Raw genomic sequence first — 16,550 nt, 5'->3', positions numbered from 1 at the left:
CTAATGTCTGTTTTGTTCTTGTTGGATTATACTTCCTTGCAGGAAAAACAACAAAATTTCTAGGCATTCCTTAAGCATTCAGCATACGTGGGTGTTGGTGTCATTAAAAACTAGCTCTCTGAGACAAGAATATTTTATAAGACAAGACATAATAAGAAAATGAATATTCCAGGTAGGACGTCTTTGAAAGGCTACTGTTGGCCAGGTACCATGGCTCACACCTGTAATCCTAATGTTTTTGGAGGCCAAGATGGTGAGGACTGTTTGAGGTCAGGAGTTTTAGATCAGCCTGGGCAACATGGTGAGACTTCATCTCTACAAAAAATAAAGAATTACCAAGCATAGTGGCAATCACCTGTCATTCAGCTACTTGGGAAGCTGAGACAGAGAATCCCTTGAGCCTGGGAGATGGAGGCTACAGTGGGCTGTGATCCTACCACTGCACTCCAGCCTGAGCAACAGAGTAAGACCCTGTCTCTAAATAACAAAAAATAATAATCACAAAAAAATCTAGTGTTGTGGCACATATACTTGGCTCTGTATTAGGTCTCACATATCTTGCATGTTTCCTTCTTGAGATAGAATTGTCAGTTGCTGAACACATGCATCATGAAATGTGGGAAACACAGGATAGTGAATACCTCTCTAAAATTGTTCAGATATCTTAAGACAGTCAATATTAGAATAGAGACTCTCAGACTCACTTATCTGGAAACAAAGTCTAAATAACATTCAGAAAAAAGTAATCCAAATTTGTTTATATAATATCATTAAAACATAAAAAAAAAATTGGCAAACATATACAAAAGAATAAAAACACAGAAAGTCCTACACTTTAGTGGGAAGAAACTTCAAGAGAAAGGAAGTGAAAACAAATGAAATAAATATGTTGACATGTCACTCAGGTGGTCTAGAGAACAAGAACTAGTAAAATGAGAGGCATTTTTTAAAGGAATGGACTCATGTTATTGTGTGGGTGGCAAGTCTGAGATTTGTAGGGCAGATTGGCAAGCTGGAAATCAGGCAGGACTTGATGCAGAATTCCTTGATTCAGAAGTGTTGAGGCAGAATATCTTCTCCTTCCAGAAACTTGTTTTGCTAGTCAAGCCTTCAACTGATTGAATGAGGCCTCCCCTCGTTATCAGTAATAATTGACTGGTTGTAGATGTAACCACATCTACAAAATACTTTCAGTGCAACACCTAGATTAGTGTTTGATTAAATAAGTAGATACTATAGCCTGGCCAAGTTGACTTGTAAATCTGTAATCATCACACATGCTATAATACACAGCAGGTTGCACTCGGTTGAAGAGTTAATTAGTGAATTTAAAGTAAATGGCTGAACATTTCACAGTATTGACATATATTTTCTGTTGTTGTTGTTGAATTGATTATATTCATTTGGTGCGGACAGGCTTAAGAATAAGGCAACAAATCAATGACTAAAACACAAAAGTGACAATAAGAACAAATGAAGGGATTTATCTATGAAAGCAAGGGCCATTACAGCTCTGAGAAGCGAAGGAACAGATCCACCTCACAGGACCACATGGCACTGGGTTTTGAGTGACCTGTTCAGGAGCATAGAACAACTTAATGGTGGTTGGAGTAACAGTGGAGGAAGAGAGTTGTGTGTCATTTCTGGGTATAATTTGGAGGTAACATGATTTGCTGATGCACTGACTGTAGGTTATGAGGGGAAGGGAGTCAAGAATAAATCCAAGTGTATTGACTGCAGCCCTGGGCAAATGGAGGGAGCATCAAGGCCATGAGTGGAGGGTGTTTTAATGCTATGATCAGGATTTCTATTTTGAATACATTATGCTTGAACATATTCTGTCACCTCAGAACAACCCCTCTTTCACTTAATCTTCCCTGCTTTCTTTTCTACGATTTTTAGGTCTGCATAGAGTCTTTGCATCTGCTGGAAAACTTTCTTCACATATCTGCTGCCTCCGTGTTAGGCTTTTACCAAATGTCACTTACACCACATTGTGAGATCTTCCCTGGCTTCATGGTCTATAGTTATGCACAGTCCCCAACAACTAAACTTATCATCTCCATTTTATATTTATTTTTATCCTCCAGCATTTTTCTCTGGCAAAACATGTAGACTGTAATTGTTCATATTTTTGTAGGATTGTACAGCATATTGATTAATTGCCTCAGGTTGAATCCAACATCCACTGCGCAAATGCTGTACACACTTGGACAAATTAGTATACCTGTCTACTTATCATTTCACATCTGTAAAATCAGGTTAGTAATACTTAATAGTGATAGGGTTATTAGACTTACTTGAATATTGATTTATGCCAAACCTCACTAGCAATGATGGCATATGAAGAACATAAAATAAAATGTTAAAATACAAAAAGAAAACTAGTTGCAAAATGTAGAAAAAAAAATTAACTCTTATTGGTATTCACTCAGGGTGGTTGGCAAAATATTAAGGGAAATATTAGAGAAAGTTATAAGATACAGTCTCAAACCTTTTGGAAGGCCAAAAGCTTTTCATAGCTTGTAATAATGGAACAGGCTGAATGCAGAAGGTTCTTACCTTAGAGCCTTAGGTCACAGGGTAAAGATAGGGATAATAGAAGCTTCCTCACTTAAGTCTGTTTACCACACATTCCTTTGTCTCTACTATAACTAGCTTGTTTACTCATGTAAACTTTGTGCCAAACGGCCCCCTTGAAGGGAAGTCGACCAGGGAAACTACCCGTTAATGGTGTTTGCTCTGGGCCCCTGAAGCCAAATCTTTTATCATTCCTACGACCACTGTTTTAACTATGTTAATTGTCCACAAGTGTGTTTACTCAAAGCCTTTGTTGTTAAATCTATACTGAATAAAAAAGTGAGGAAGTGGGGGTTGGGTAGCTGCAATTGCCCTCTGAAAGCAGCCGATGACCTCCCTAGCTCACTCGTTGACTGTATCCTGTATGTGAGTGCATTTATTCATCTGTCTCAGAGTCAGGGTTTGCAGAACAGACCCCCACAGGTGGTGATCAACATCTCAGGTGGTGATCCCAACATGACCATTGCCACAAACTCTAATTAAATATTCATGAGAAGAAGAGAGAAATGAAAAATGTAAACTAAATGTTTAAGTCAAGCATTAGGATTGAGGTGAGAATTAGAACATGAATTCCTTTCTACAGTTCATACTCAACAGCTGATCTATAGGGAAAAGCAAACCTACATAACAGCCAATGTCAAACAAATTCCTTTAAGACCTACTATGTGCCAGACATAGATTAATTTCAAAAGAGGTAGCTTTTTCTAGCCTTTTAATAACAAGAAGATAGGCAACACAATTATTATTATGTAGCTAATGAGTCCATGTATTAGAGAATGCAAATGATAGCTAAATGAATCCACATTTCTTAAACTTAAAACTTTTATTTGCCTTCTCTAATCCAGAGGAGGTTCTCTTTATTTCATATAGTGCTTCCTCAAATGAAACAGACTTACACACAAAGCAATTTTTCAACCCCTCCTTTGTCATTGTTGAAGTAATGTGGATCATAAATAAGTTCTTTGGTTGATCAGACATAGAGGGTACAGAAGTAAAGAGATATGAAACCAAATGGTATCGAAGATACTTAAATCCTCCTCCCTATATTTTAGCTACCATGAAAGCAGTCTGTTAAACATTATTTTATAGTTTGATCAAGTACAATTTATTTTATAATTAAAATAATACTATGAAACTATAAAATTGTTAAATCATAACTGCTCTGAAGTTTGAGGGTTTTGTTTCACTTTTTTGAATTAGAGACCCACAGAAAAGCCCTACTGGGGACATACCTTAACGTAAGTTAGTAACTGTGTTCTAAATGTTATTGGTATTAAATATATTAAAGATTTAATGTCAAAACAGAATGTAACTGGAAATTATGCTGACAGACAATTGAACTTAGGGTTTAATCAATTTGGCCATTATCAAATCACTTGTAAATTTTGGATAAATGACAAAATAACACAGACCAGCGAATCATTACAAAAGAGTCATAGACTGAGATTAGCATTTCTCTAACTTCCAGCTGAAAAGAAGTTTTTACTTTCTACCAGCAAATAATGTAGGGTGAGTGTTATATTTGTGTACATGAATAGGGGTGTGTGTGTGTGTGTGTGTGTGTGTGTGTGTGTGTCTGTGATGCTAGCAAAGAAGATATGCTATAAAACACTTTTATCCAGCCAGAGCAAGTACTCAGCCTGCTATCCTAACAAATAATGCAGCTTTTAGCATAATTTTTTTTAATTTGTATTACTATATAATTTAAATGAGAGTGAATTGTCATTCTTTTTGCTTACAAAGTTACATATTTCTCTCTGTTTTTACTTTTGAAATGTAAATTTGATTTGCTATGCTTGTTTTAATATTTCAGAGGAAATTTAATTTATATTGTCTTTGCTAAACACATTTCAGACCATAAATTTTCTCTAAGAGCCATTTGTAAAATATATTCTAAAAATGGAAATAGGAGAGTAGTTTTGAAAATCTTCTCTGTAAAATGAAATTTTAAAAGTCCTCAAAACAGCTGGATGTGGTGGCACATGCCTGTAATACCAACTATTCAGGAGGCTGAGGCAAAAGAATTGCTTGAACTCAGGAGGTGGATGTTGCAGTGAGCCCATATCATGCGACTGCACTCCAGCCTGAGTGACAAGGCGAGACCCTGTCTCAAAAGAAAAAAAAGTCCTCAAAATGGTTTGTCTATATTTTTTACTGAACTCCGTAAATTAATGAAAGCCTTGCAACAATCCAGGTAATGTTTATTCAAGAAAAACGGAATCTCAGGTTGAAACGGTGAGCTTTATTTTTTATCATGCGTTATTTGCATCTTCTCACCTCAGCTCTATGCTGAAGACCAAAAGCAGTATACTCACAGTGATATCTAGCACATGGCAGGAGATATTCCAAATTCTCCTTCTGAAATCATTGGCATAATTTGACCTGTCTAAAACTTTTTTGGTGTGGTCATGGTGGCACATGATGGTATTCCCAACACTTTGGGAGGCCCAGGCAGGCAGATCATTTGAAGTCAGGAGTTCGAGACCAGCCTGACCAACATGTTGAAACACCTTCTCTACTAAAATTACAAAATTAGCTGGGCGTGGTGACATGTGCCTGAAATCTCAATTACTTGGGAGGCTGGGGCAGGAGAACTGCTTGAACCAAGGAGGCAGAGGTGGCAGTGACCTGAGAACCCCCATTGCATTCCAGCCTGAGCAACAGAGAAGACTCTGTCTCAAAAAATTATATAGAAAATAAAACATCTTTGGAAAATGAAACTTGCAAAACTGGTCTACATTTGACCTGAGTCACAGTTTGCTCAATCTAAATATCTTTTCCCTGGGGGTATTTGTCAAAAACCATTGACAGCAATTGTTAAACATTATAGCTACCAAAGGCAGCAATATCAGTTGTCTGAAACAAGCTTATCAAAGAGTCTAAATGAAAGTCTTAGAGAAAATATGCATCAGACAACGGCTAATATGCAGAATCTATAAGGAACTTAAGTTAACAAGTGGAAACCAAACAATCCCATGAAAAAATAGGCAAAGGGCATGAACAGACACTTTTCTAAAGAGGACATACATGCAGTGAACAAGCACATGAAAAAATTCCCAACATCAGTAATCATTATAGGAATGCAAATAAAAACCACAATGAGATACCGTTCTTTCTAGTCAGAATGGCTGCTATTAAAAAGGAAAAAGAATAAATAAATAACAGATACCAGCTAGTTTGCAGAGAAAAGGAAACACTTATATACAACAGGAAGGAATGTAAATTAGTTCAGCCACTGTGGAAAGCAGTTTGGTGATTTCTCAATAAACTTAAAACAGAACTTGAAACAGCAACCCCATTACTAGGTATATACCCCAAATAATATAAATTGTTCCACCATAAAGACACATGCATGTATAGGTTTATTGCAGCACTATTCACAATAATGAAGACGTAGAATCAACCTAAATTCCCTTCAATGGGAAAATGTGGGACATATACACCATGGAATATTATACAGCCATAAAAAAGAAAGAAATTATGTCCTTTGCATAAACATAGATGGAGCTGGAGGATATTATCCTAAGTGAACTAACACAGGAACAGAAAACCAGATACCACATGTACTCACCTATTAGTGGAAGCTAAACATTGAATGCACATGGATACGAAGAATGGAAAAATGGACACTGGGGTCTACTTTGGGGTGAAGGGTAGGAAGAGGAAGAGGATAGAAAACAACCTGTTAGGTGCAATGTTTATCACCTGGGTGATGAAATAATCTTATCACACTAAATCCCCATGACACACAATTTACCAATATAACAAACCTGCACATGTGACCCTGATTCTAAAATACATGTTAAAGAAATACCTTGGGAATGTTCTTTTCATAAAGACCTCTCATATATTCTTTGAATTTGTGAAGCTTTGATAAATTCCTGAGCAGTGCACATAAGCATAGGCTGTGTATTTGTGCTCAGTAATGTGTGTGTATTCAGGAAAGACCTAAAAACACCCTAAGATCTCAACACTAGATGACCTTGAGACTCTGTATAACCAGGAAGTGAAGATTAAGCCAACATGTAAAAAACCTGGGCATTAAAGATGCACCATAACATGTGTGCAGAGCTCCTCAGCAAAGGATGGAAGACCTATTAGTTCTAAGAATTCAAAGAACCAGTTAAATTTGAATATCTATGAATCATTAGTTGACCATCAAGAAATCTGTGCAGAGACTTAAGTGGGCACACACACGAGACGGGATTATAGAATTAGATCAGGAAAGTCACTAAACTAATTTCATCCAAAACAGTGATAGCAGTCAATAAACCCAGGAAAGTAGAGTAATTTGAATTCCAGAGTGGCTATATTATATTAGTTAAAATGTAAAGTTTTCAACATAATGTCATGAAATACGCAAAGAAATGAGACAATTCAGCCCAGACATAGGAAAAAAAAAACAGTCAATAGAAACCATCTCTGTTGCCCAGTCATTGAACTTATTACACAAAGACATTAAAACAGCTATTTTAAACATATTTGAATATATATTATAAGAAATAATGTCTGTAGAGCTAGAGGAAAGTAGGATAATGTTGTTTCATAAAATAGAGAATGTTAAAGGAAAATTATGAAAAAAAGAAATTCTGAAGTTAAAAAAGACAATAATTCAAATTAAAAAATTATTAGACTGACAGCACACTTGAAGTGGTGGAAAAACAGTTACAAAACTTAAAAATAGGTAAATTGAGACCTTACTGTCTAAGGAACAGAAAGCAAGAAGAACGAAGAAAAATGAGCAGAGCTTTAGAGTCTTATGGAAAACCATCACACATACTAACATAAAAATATCAAAGTCACAAAAGAAGAGAGAATGTATCAGAGAAAAAATATGAACAATAGTGGATAAAAAAATTCCCAAATATAGTGAAAATATGTTAATATGTACAGTCAAGAGACTCACCAAACTTCAAGTAGAATTTATTCAGAGAGTCACACTAGTCTCATCATTATCAGGCTTGATAAAATAAAACAAAAGAACCTGAAAGTAAGAATAAAGTAGCATCACATCATGCGCTGCAGTTTGTCAATGAGATTAACAACTGATTCTCATCAGAATCCCTGGAGTCCAGGGGATGTAAAGTGATATATTCTAAGTGCTGAAAAAAAAAAAAAATTAAAAAAAAAATTTTACCCCCACAAAATTTTTTTCCAAAAAAAAAAAAAAAAAAAAAGCCACCCCCAGATAAACAAAACCAGAAAATTCTTCACCAGCAGACTTCCCTTATGATAACTATGAAAGGAAGTCCTTCAGGTTAACATGAAAGCAAACTAGCTAGTAAATCAAATCACATAAAAATCTAAATAGCACTGGTAATGGTATCTACACAGGTTATGAGAAAGAAAGAATAAATAAATTTTGTTTATAATACAGTACTTTGTTCTTCCATATCATTAAAAAACTTTATGAAGCAATAGGTATACACCTATGCTGATAAGCATACAAGATAGAATGATAAAATTTGTTCAGAAATAAAGGCAGAGAGAGAGAATGAGCTATATAGGATCAAAGGTTTTACAAAATATAAAAAATAATTTGATATTCATATAAACTACATTCTTACAAATTATTAGGTTAGTTTTAATCCCAGGGCAAGAAATTGTCTAAAAATATTATAAAATATTATATAATGGGTACACATTATATGATGTCTAATATATTATATTAAAACATTATATAATATTTGATATGTAACTTTATAATTATGTTATATATAATTATATAATGTACACATGTATAATGCTATGTGATATACATGTATAATTATATATTATATATACATATATTATATATTATATATATTATATATACATAATATATAATATATATTATATAATATATGTAATTACATAATGTACACATATCCACACACATACGAATATGTAACAAGTAACAATCCAAAATGAAATTAATAGCACTACATTATGTACAATAATATCAAAAGGTTTAAAATAATTAAAATAAATTTAATAAAATAAAATAAAGAAAAATAAGCAAAAGTCTTATACACCAAAATATGAAACATCACTGAAAGAAATTAAAAATATTTATGCACATGGAAAGAGATCCTGTATTAGTGGATTGGAAGATTTACTCTTATAAAGATATTAATACTTCCTAACTGATGAAACACATTTAATGACACCCCTGTCAAAAGCTCAGATGCCTTTTATTCTTTGCAGAAAATTACAAGCTGAAACTTACAGTCTTTTTCTCTTTCTCTACTCAATTTTTAATTTATAATCAACACATAATATTTAATAATTGCAAATATTTATGGGTACAATGTGATGTTTTAAAGCATGTGTATGCACTATAATGATCAAATCGGGGCAATTACCATATCCATCACTTTAATCATTTATCATATCTTTGAGGTGAAAACATTCAAAACTTTTTCTTCTAACTCTCTTGAAATATACACATTTGTTATTGGCTCCAGTCCCCCTACAATGTCATAGAAGGGAGACACTTATTCTTCCTTACTATTTGTAACTTTGTACCCATTGACATCTCTTTCAACGATGATGCAGCATTGTCAGCTCTGTTTTCCCCCAATTTTATGGGGTTAATGAAATTCTTATATTCTTTCCTTATGTGTTTATAAATTATATATTTTTGTGTGTTGCTTCCAAAATGGATAGTATTTATTGAATTTAGTATCTATTATGTAAATATTTTTGAGATATAAATGTATCTTGATGCTCATTTCGTTTCAGTAAGTAAATTAAATGCAAGTCGTCCAACTAACAAAACACACTCTGCTCCATTTTTCTCAGCTTCACTGCATCTGCCACCTGTACACCAGGCAGTTTTCATGCAAAGACAATCATATCATGGCCCCAGTGTTAGGATTCTTATACTCATTGGTTGATACTCTCATCTGGTTCTTTACAAGCACAAATCTCTATAAAGAAAATCCTTATTTGAATGACTCTAAAAAAAGAAATAAGCTTGTTCATTAAACTGACAGAGTTTAATATTCATTTCTCAAATAAAATAAATAAAATCTAGTTTTACTCATCCTGATCGATAACATGTGAACTTTTATAATTCATATTGAATACCTACTTAAAATGATGAAGGGATTGCCACTTAGAGGGCAGTTAAAAAGAGGGTTAGAAGATGATATATTTTAAACACTAAAATTTTATTTCTATATGCCATAAATGTAAAATGACTTGCAAAGTGACCTCTTTGACACTTCTTTAGAATTCAATATTTTAAATGTAGGGTAATTTGGGATGTACTGAAAAGGGTGCATATTATACAGACATGTGTATTTGGTTCTGATATTTGGCTTTCTCTAGTTATATGAATATGTATTCCTATTTTCTTTTTAGATTGCCATATGTTTAGAAGTCAACTTTATTGCTTTTTTTAAAAAAAGAAAATCATTTAAAATTTTAAGATGTGTTTTTCTAAAAAATTAAGTTTTATGAGACAAAGTACCCTAAAGATGAGTAGAATTTTGAGTTTACTCTGTTTTGGGGTAATTATCATATTGTGGAGGAGTCTGTTGTGCAGATAAAACATTCAGGAAAAATAAGAAGGTGGTAAATGTACATGATACTATCTTTTTTCACCTTCCTGATACTGAATTATCTTGAGGTCTCTCGTGATAAATGCATGTGACCTCACAATTTCTAACTTAATAGATTCTCCATCTGTCTGAGTATTTTAAGCCCTTAATGTTCTTACTTCATAAAAACTTAACTATTCCTAGCTCAGTGTTTCTAAAACAAGAGTGATATATCAATCCAACTTATAATACAATTAATTCATCCTATAATACAATAACTCTCACTGACACTTCAATTGACTTAAATTATTTTCATTCAAATAGTATTGAATATATGTACTTTTAAAACTAAGTAGAAAATATTAATACTAATAGTTCTTATACTTTTAAATAATGTCATTTAATTACAAATCAATTGCAAACCAATACAATTACATATTAACATATTAATTTTATGTAAAAAATTTATGAAAATTTCAGAAATTAATTGCTTGTCCTAATAATAATGTAATATTGACTTACACATAAAGGTTTATTAAGTTTGCCATATTTGTACAACCTTATATCTATGACTCAATCATTTCTAATATGTTTTATCATATTTATTATTTAATTAATATATAGTACCCTGATTTTCTTTTCCCATTAACTCAAGTAATGTAGTACAACACAGTGCAACACAGTTGTAAATAAATACTTAAGCAGTTGGTTAAGAGAATGTCAGAAATTGTCATGAGATTGTAACATAGATTATCAGATTATATATATATTTTTCTTTGAGACAGAGTCTTGCTCTTGTTACCCAGGTTGCAATCTCACTGTAACCTCTTCCTCCTGGGTTCAAGCAATTCTCCTGCTCAGCCTCCTGAGTAGCTGAGATTACAGGTGCCCACCACATTCCAGGCTAATTTTTGTGCTTTTAGTAGATTCAGGGTTTCTCCATGTTGGCCAAACTGGCCTCTAACTCCTGACCTCAGGTGATCCACCCACCTCAGCCTCTCAAAGTGTTGGGATTACAGGCATGAGCCACTACACTCTGCCTATAATTATTTTATTTTGGATTGCATTTAACTAGAAATTGAAGATAAAAATATTGTATAACTCACAGATAATTCTATCTGAAGGCTCTATCTCACACACCTGTAAAACATGATGTGGAATTGAGATCTGCTATTTCTTAGTTGGGTTATAATACATAAGTTCCTTAACATTTTAAGCCTCTTGCTCTTCGTTTATGAAATCTAGAACATAGTAACTACAAATTTAGATTTGCTGTGTGGGTTACTATATATATATGTGTGTGTGTGTGTGTAACCCATATATACATATATATATATACATATATATATATATATATATATCCTTTTTGAGTGATAGTGTATATATACATATTATATACATATTTATACATACATATCCAAATATATGTGTGTACACACGCACACACAAACACCCACACACTCGCACATGATAAATGGAAAAGGACAGGGCAAATTAGAAAGGCTATAATCCCAGAAAAAGGAACACATATACACATACACACACACAGATTCATTTTTGTGAGTTTATGCATTAAATCACTGGCACGATATGTATTCACTGGGGAGCAAAGCAGGCATTTGACAAGTGGTAGGCACTATTATTGTCAATACCACACAAAAAATGAATAACTATGTTGTTGATTAGGTAACTATTCCTCCAATGATATTAACTTGCAAAGGGTTGCCCCTTGCAGGTAACATAATATGACAATATAACTAAAATATGGGAACACTTAAGAAGGGCAATTTCAGACTTTCAAGTGATTCAGTGAGGGTGATATTTTATTTAGTAATGTATTTAGTGCCATTTACATCACACTGGAGTAATTGTGTCTATTCTACATACAGCTAGTTAGCGGCTACACTAAGTATAGAATTTGTGTGCATATGTGTGTTTTTTAAAATGATGCAATTTTTATACCAAAATATACTTCATTTCTAGGGTTGCAAGAAATAGTTATATTATGCCAAAGTGTAAAATTTCTTTTATTATTTTTGACATTTTTAATTGGTCACTTATCAACTATATGGATTAAAGTTTCTTTGTGCATCCAAAAAACGATCTGGCTTTATGTGCAGAACTATTATCCACAATCAATTGTATACTTTTTTTTGTTTTGGATGCAAATGATTCTGTTTTACTGAGAATGATAGTTGAATGTTTATCTCTAAACATGATCTGACTTAGAGTGAATACCTATAATGTCCATACCTAATGAACAATCCCTTCAGAAGGTTGAGATGTAGTTCAATTAAATTAATATAAGATGATTATATGGCTAGCACTTAAATATTTTAAAGATTGAAAAAAGTTTAGGGGTTCAATCTTAGCCTTCAATGTAATATCTACTCACATTAGAGCTATAAAACTATTAAAAATATTATGCTTCTCTTTGTAATTGTGGGCCAGCTTGTTCAGAATAACCTTTTCAAAGAAATCAAAGAAACCTAGAAACTCTGGAGTAAATCTTTCTTTTTATTTTTGAGATGAAGTCTCACTCTGTCTCACCCAGGCTGGAGTGCCTTGGTGTGATCATGGCTCACTGCAACCTCTGCCTCCTAGTTTCAAGCAATTCTCCTGTCTCAGCCTCCTGAGTAGCTAGACTACAGGTGTGCACCAACACACCTGGCTAATTTTGAATTTTTAGTAGGGACAGGGTTTCATCTTGTTGGCCAGGCTGGTCTCAAACTCCTGATCTCAGGTGATCCACCTGCCTTGCCTTCCCAGAGTGCTGGGATTACAGGCATCACTCACGGCACCTGTCCTGGGGTAAGCACACCTTAAAAATTTTTCTTAAAAGCATCAGAAGTTTGAAAAGCCAGTAAGAAGCTGAAATACAATTGTATTAGTCCATCTTCACACTGCTATCAAGAAATACCCAAGTGTATTAGTCCATTTTCATGCTGCTGATAAAGACATACTTAAGAATGGGAAGAAAAAGAGGTTTAATGGACTTACAGTTCTACATGGCTGGGAAGGATTCACAATCATGGTCGAAGTCAAAGAGAAGCAAGACATGCCTTACATGGATGGTGGCAGGCAAAGAGAGGGAGCTTGTGCAGGAAAAATCCCATTTTTAAAACCATCAGATCTCATGAGACTTATTCACTATCATGAAAACAGCACAGGAAAGACCTGCCCCCATGATTCAATAATCTCCCACTGGGTCCCTCCCACAAAACATGAGAATTATGGGAGCTACAAGATGAGATTTGGGTGGGGACACAGAGTCTTATCACCAAGACTGAGTAATTTATAAAGAAAAGAACAGAAAATCAAACACCACATGTTCTCACTCATAGGTGGGTGTTGAACAATGAGAACACGTGGACACAGGGAGGGGATCGTCACACACTGGGGTCTGTCGGGGGGAAACAGTAGAGGGACAGTGAGGGGTGGGGAGTTGGGGAGAGATAGCATGGGGGGAAATGCCAGATATAAGTGATGGGGAGGAAGGCAGCAAATCACACTGCCATGTGTGTGCCTATGCAACAATCTTTCATGTTCTTCACATGTACCCCAAAACCTAAAATACAATAAAAATAAATAAAATAAATAAATAAGAAAAGAGATTTAATTTATTCACAGTTCCTTTTGGGTGAGGAGGCCTCAGGAAAGTTTCAGTCATGGCAGAAGTCACCTCTTGACAGAACAGCAGGAGAGAGAATGAGTACAAGCAAGGGAAATGCCAGATGCTGATAAAACCATCACATCTCGTGAGACTCATTCATCATGAGAACAGTATGAGGAAGACCATCTCCATGATTCAATTACATCCAACTGGTCCTACTCTTGACACATGAGGATTATGGGGATTACAATTCAAGGTGAGATTTGGGTGGGGACACAAAGCCAAACCATATGATTCTATCTGGTGCCTCCCAAATCTCATATCCTCATATTTCAAAACACAATCATGTCCTTTCAACAGTCCCCAAAATCTTAACTCATTCCAGCATTATCCCCAAAGTCCAAGACCAAAGTCTCATCTAAGTCTAGGCAAGACCCTTCTGCCTGTGAGCTTGTAAAATCAAAAACAAGTTAGTCACTTCCTAGTTACAATGTTGGTACAGTGATTGGGTAAATACATCCATTTCAAATGGGAGGAATTGGCCAAAACAAAGAGGCTACCAGCCCCAGGTAAGTCTGAAACCTAATAGGGCAGTCATTAAACCTTAATGTTCTAACATGATCTTTTTTGACTTTGTGTCTCACATCCTGGTTATGCTGATGGAAGAGGTGATCTCCCATGGCCTTGAGCATGTAGCTTTTTAGGCTACAGCTTCCCTCTTGGCTGCTTTCAGAGACTGGCCTTAAGTGTCTGCAGATTTTCCAGACACGCTGTTCAAGCTTTCAGTGGATCTACTATTCTGGGTTCTGGAGGATGGTGGTCTTCTTCTCACAGATACACTAGGCAGTACCCCTGTTGGGACTCTGTGTGAGGGTTCCAACCCCACATTTTACTTCCGCACTGCCTAACAGAGGTTCTCCATGATGACTTCATCACACAACAGACTTCTGTCTGGACATCCGGGCATTGCCATACATCCCCTGAAATCTAGGTTCCCCAACCCCAATTCTTGACTTCTGTGCACCCACAGGACCAACACCACATGTAAGCCACCAAAGAAGGCTTGGGACTTGCATCCTCTGAAGTCATGGCCCAAGCTGTACCTTGGCCTCTTTTAGCCATGGCTAGAACTAAAGCAGCTGAGACACAGGGCCCCAAGTCCCAAGGCTACACAGAGCAGCAGGGTACTAGGCTAGGCCCATGAAACCATTTTTCCCTCCTAGTCCGACAGATCCGTGATGGAAAGGGCTGCTTTGAAGATTTGTGACATGCCCTAGAGATATTTACCCTATTTTCTTGTATTTAACACTTGACTCCTCATTACTTATGCAAATTTCTGCACCTGGTTTGAATTTCTTCTAAGAAAATGGATTTTCTTTTCTATTGTATCGTCAAGCTGCAAAGTTTTCAAACTTTTATGCTATGTTTTTCTTTTAAACATAAGTTCCAATTCGAAATCACATCTTTGAGAAAATGTAAAATTAAATGCTTTTAAGAACACCCAAGTCATATCTTGAATGCTTTGCTGATTGGAAATTTCTTCCACCAGATACCCTAAATCATCTCTCTCAAGTTTGAAGTTCCACAGATCTCTAGGGCAGAGCCAAAATGCCACCAGTCTCTTTGCTAAATCATAGCAAGAGTCACCTTTTTTCTAGTTCCCAACAAATTTCTCATCTCCATCTGAGCCTGGGCTTCAGTTTCCATATCACTATCAGCATTTCGTTCAAGTCCATTCAACAAGTTTCTAGGAAGCTCCAGATTTTCCCACATCTTCCTGTTTTCCTCTGAGCCCTCCAAACTGTTTCCATCTCTGCGTTTTCTCCAGTTCCAAAGTCACTTCCATTTCAGGTATCTTTACAGAAGTACCCCACTCTCAGTACCAATTTACTGTATTAGTATATTCTTATACTGCTATGAAAAAATACCCAAGACTAGGTATAAACACAAAAAGTTTAGTTGACTCACAGTTCTGCATGTCTGGGGGTGCCTCAGGAAATATACAATTATGGTGGAAGGCACATCTTCACAGAGCAGCAAGAGAGAATTAGTGCAAGAAGGGGAAATACTTGATGCTCATGCCACAATCAGATCTCATGAGACTTACTCATTATCATGAGAAGAGTATGGAAGAAAACTGCCCCCATGATTCAATTACTTCCATTTGGTTCCATCCTTGACGTGCGTGGATTATGAGTATTACAATTCAAGGTGAGATTTGGGAGGTGACACAAAGCCTAACCATATTAATTCTGATCCTTGACCATAATCCCTGAACAAAGAAAAGACTAGAAATAGGAGCCTAACATTTGGTATTAATTTATCCAAGACAAAATTGCCAAATCTAAAGTAGAGGTGGAGATCCTAAGAAATTTAGCAATTTCTCTGAGCCAGGACAAAAAAAAAAAAAAAAAAAAAAAAGAAATGAAGAGTAAGTCCTGCAAAAAAGAATGGACACTGCTAATATAAACAAGTTTCAGTTATCTTTTAAAGACAGTTACTTAGCAATACATAGAACCAGCAACATTGACTCAAATAATTGAAATAATGTAATTTTCTAGTTTTACAACTGGACATAAAACACATTGTCTTTTGAGTTAGATAAAATCATAACAATCATATATTATCACTGTAGTGTGCTACATAAGATTATAAAAATTCTATAAAAATTGTTTTTAAAAGGTTTTACACAAAGCCCAGAGAAAAGCCAAGTTATAGACTGGAACTACAAATATGTGTGATTAACATGTCCAAGAAATATTTAACATTTAGAGAATTTGGGCAGGGCGCGGTGGATCAAGCCTGTAATCCCAGCACTTTGGGAGGCCGAG

This window comes from Sapajus apella, unplaced genomic scaffold, assembly GCF_009761245.1.
Source record: "Sapajus apella isolate SASKATOON/1434 unplaced genomic scaffold, GSC_monkey_1.0 scaffold11, whole genome shotgun sequence".
In the NCBI taxonomy this organism is placed as follows: domain Eukaryota; kingdom Metazoa; phylum Chordata; class Mammalia; order Primates; family Cebidae; genus Sapajus; species Sapajus apella.
The sequence above is the reverse complement of the archived record's forward strand: the minus strand, read 5'-3'. Positions refer to the sequence as shown.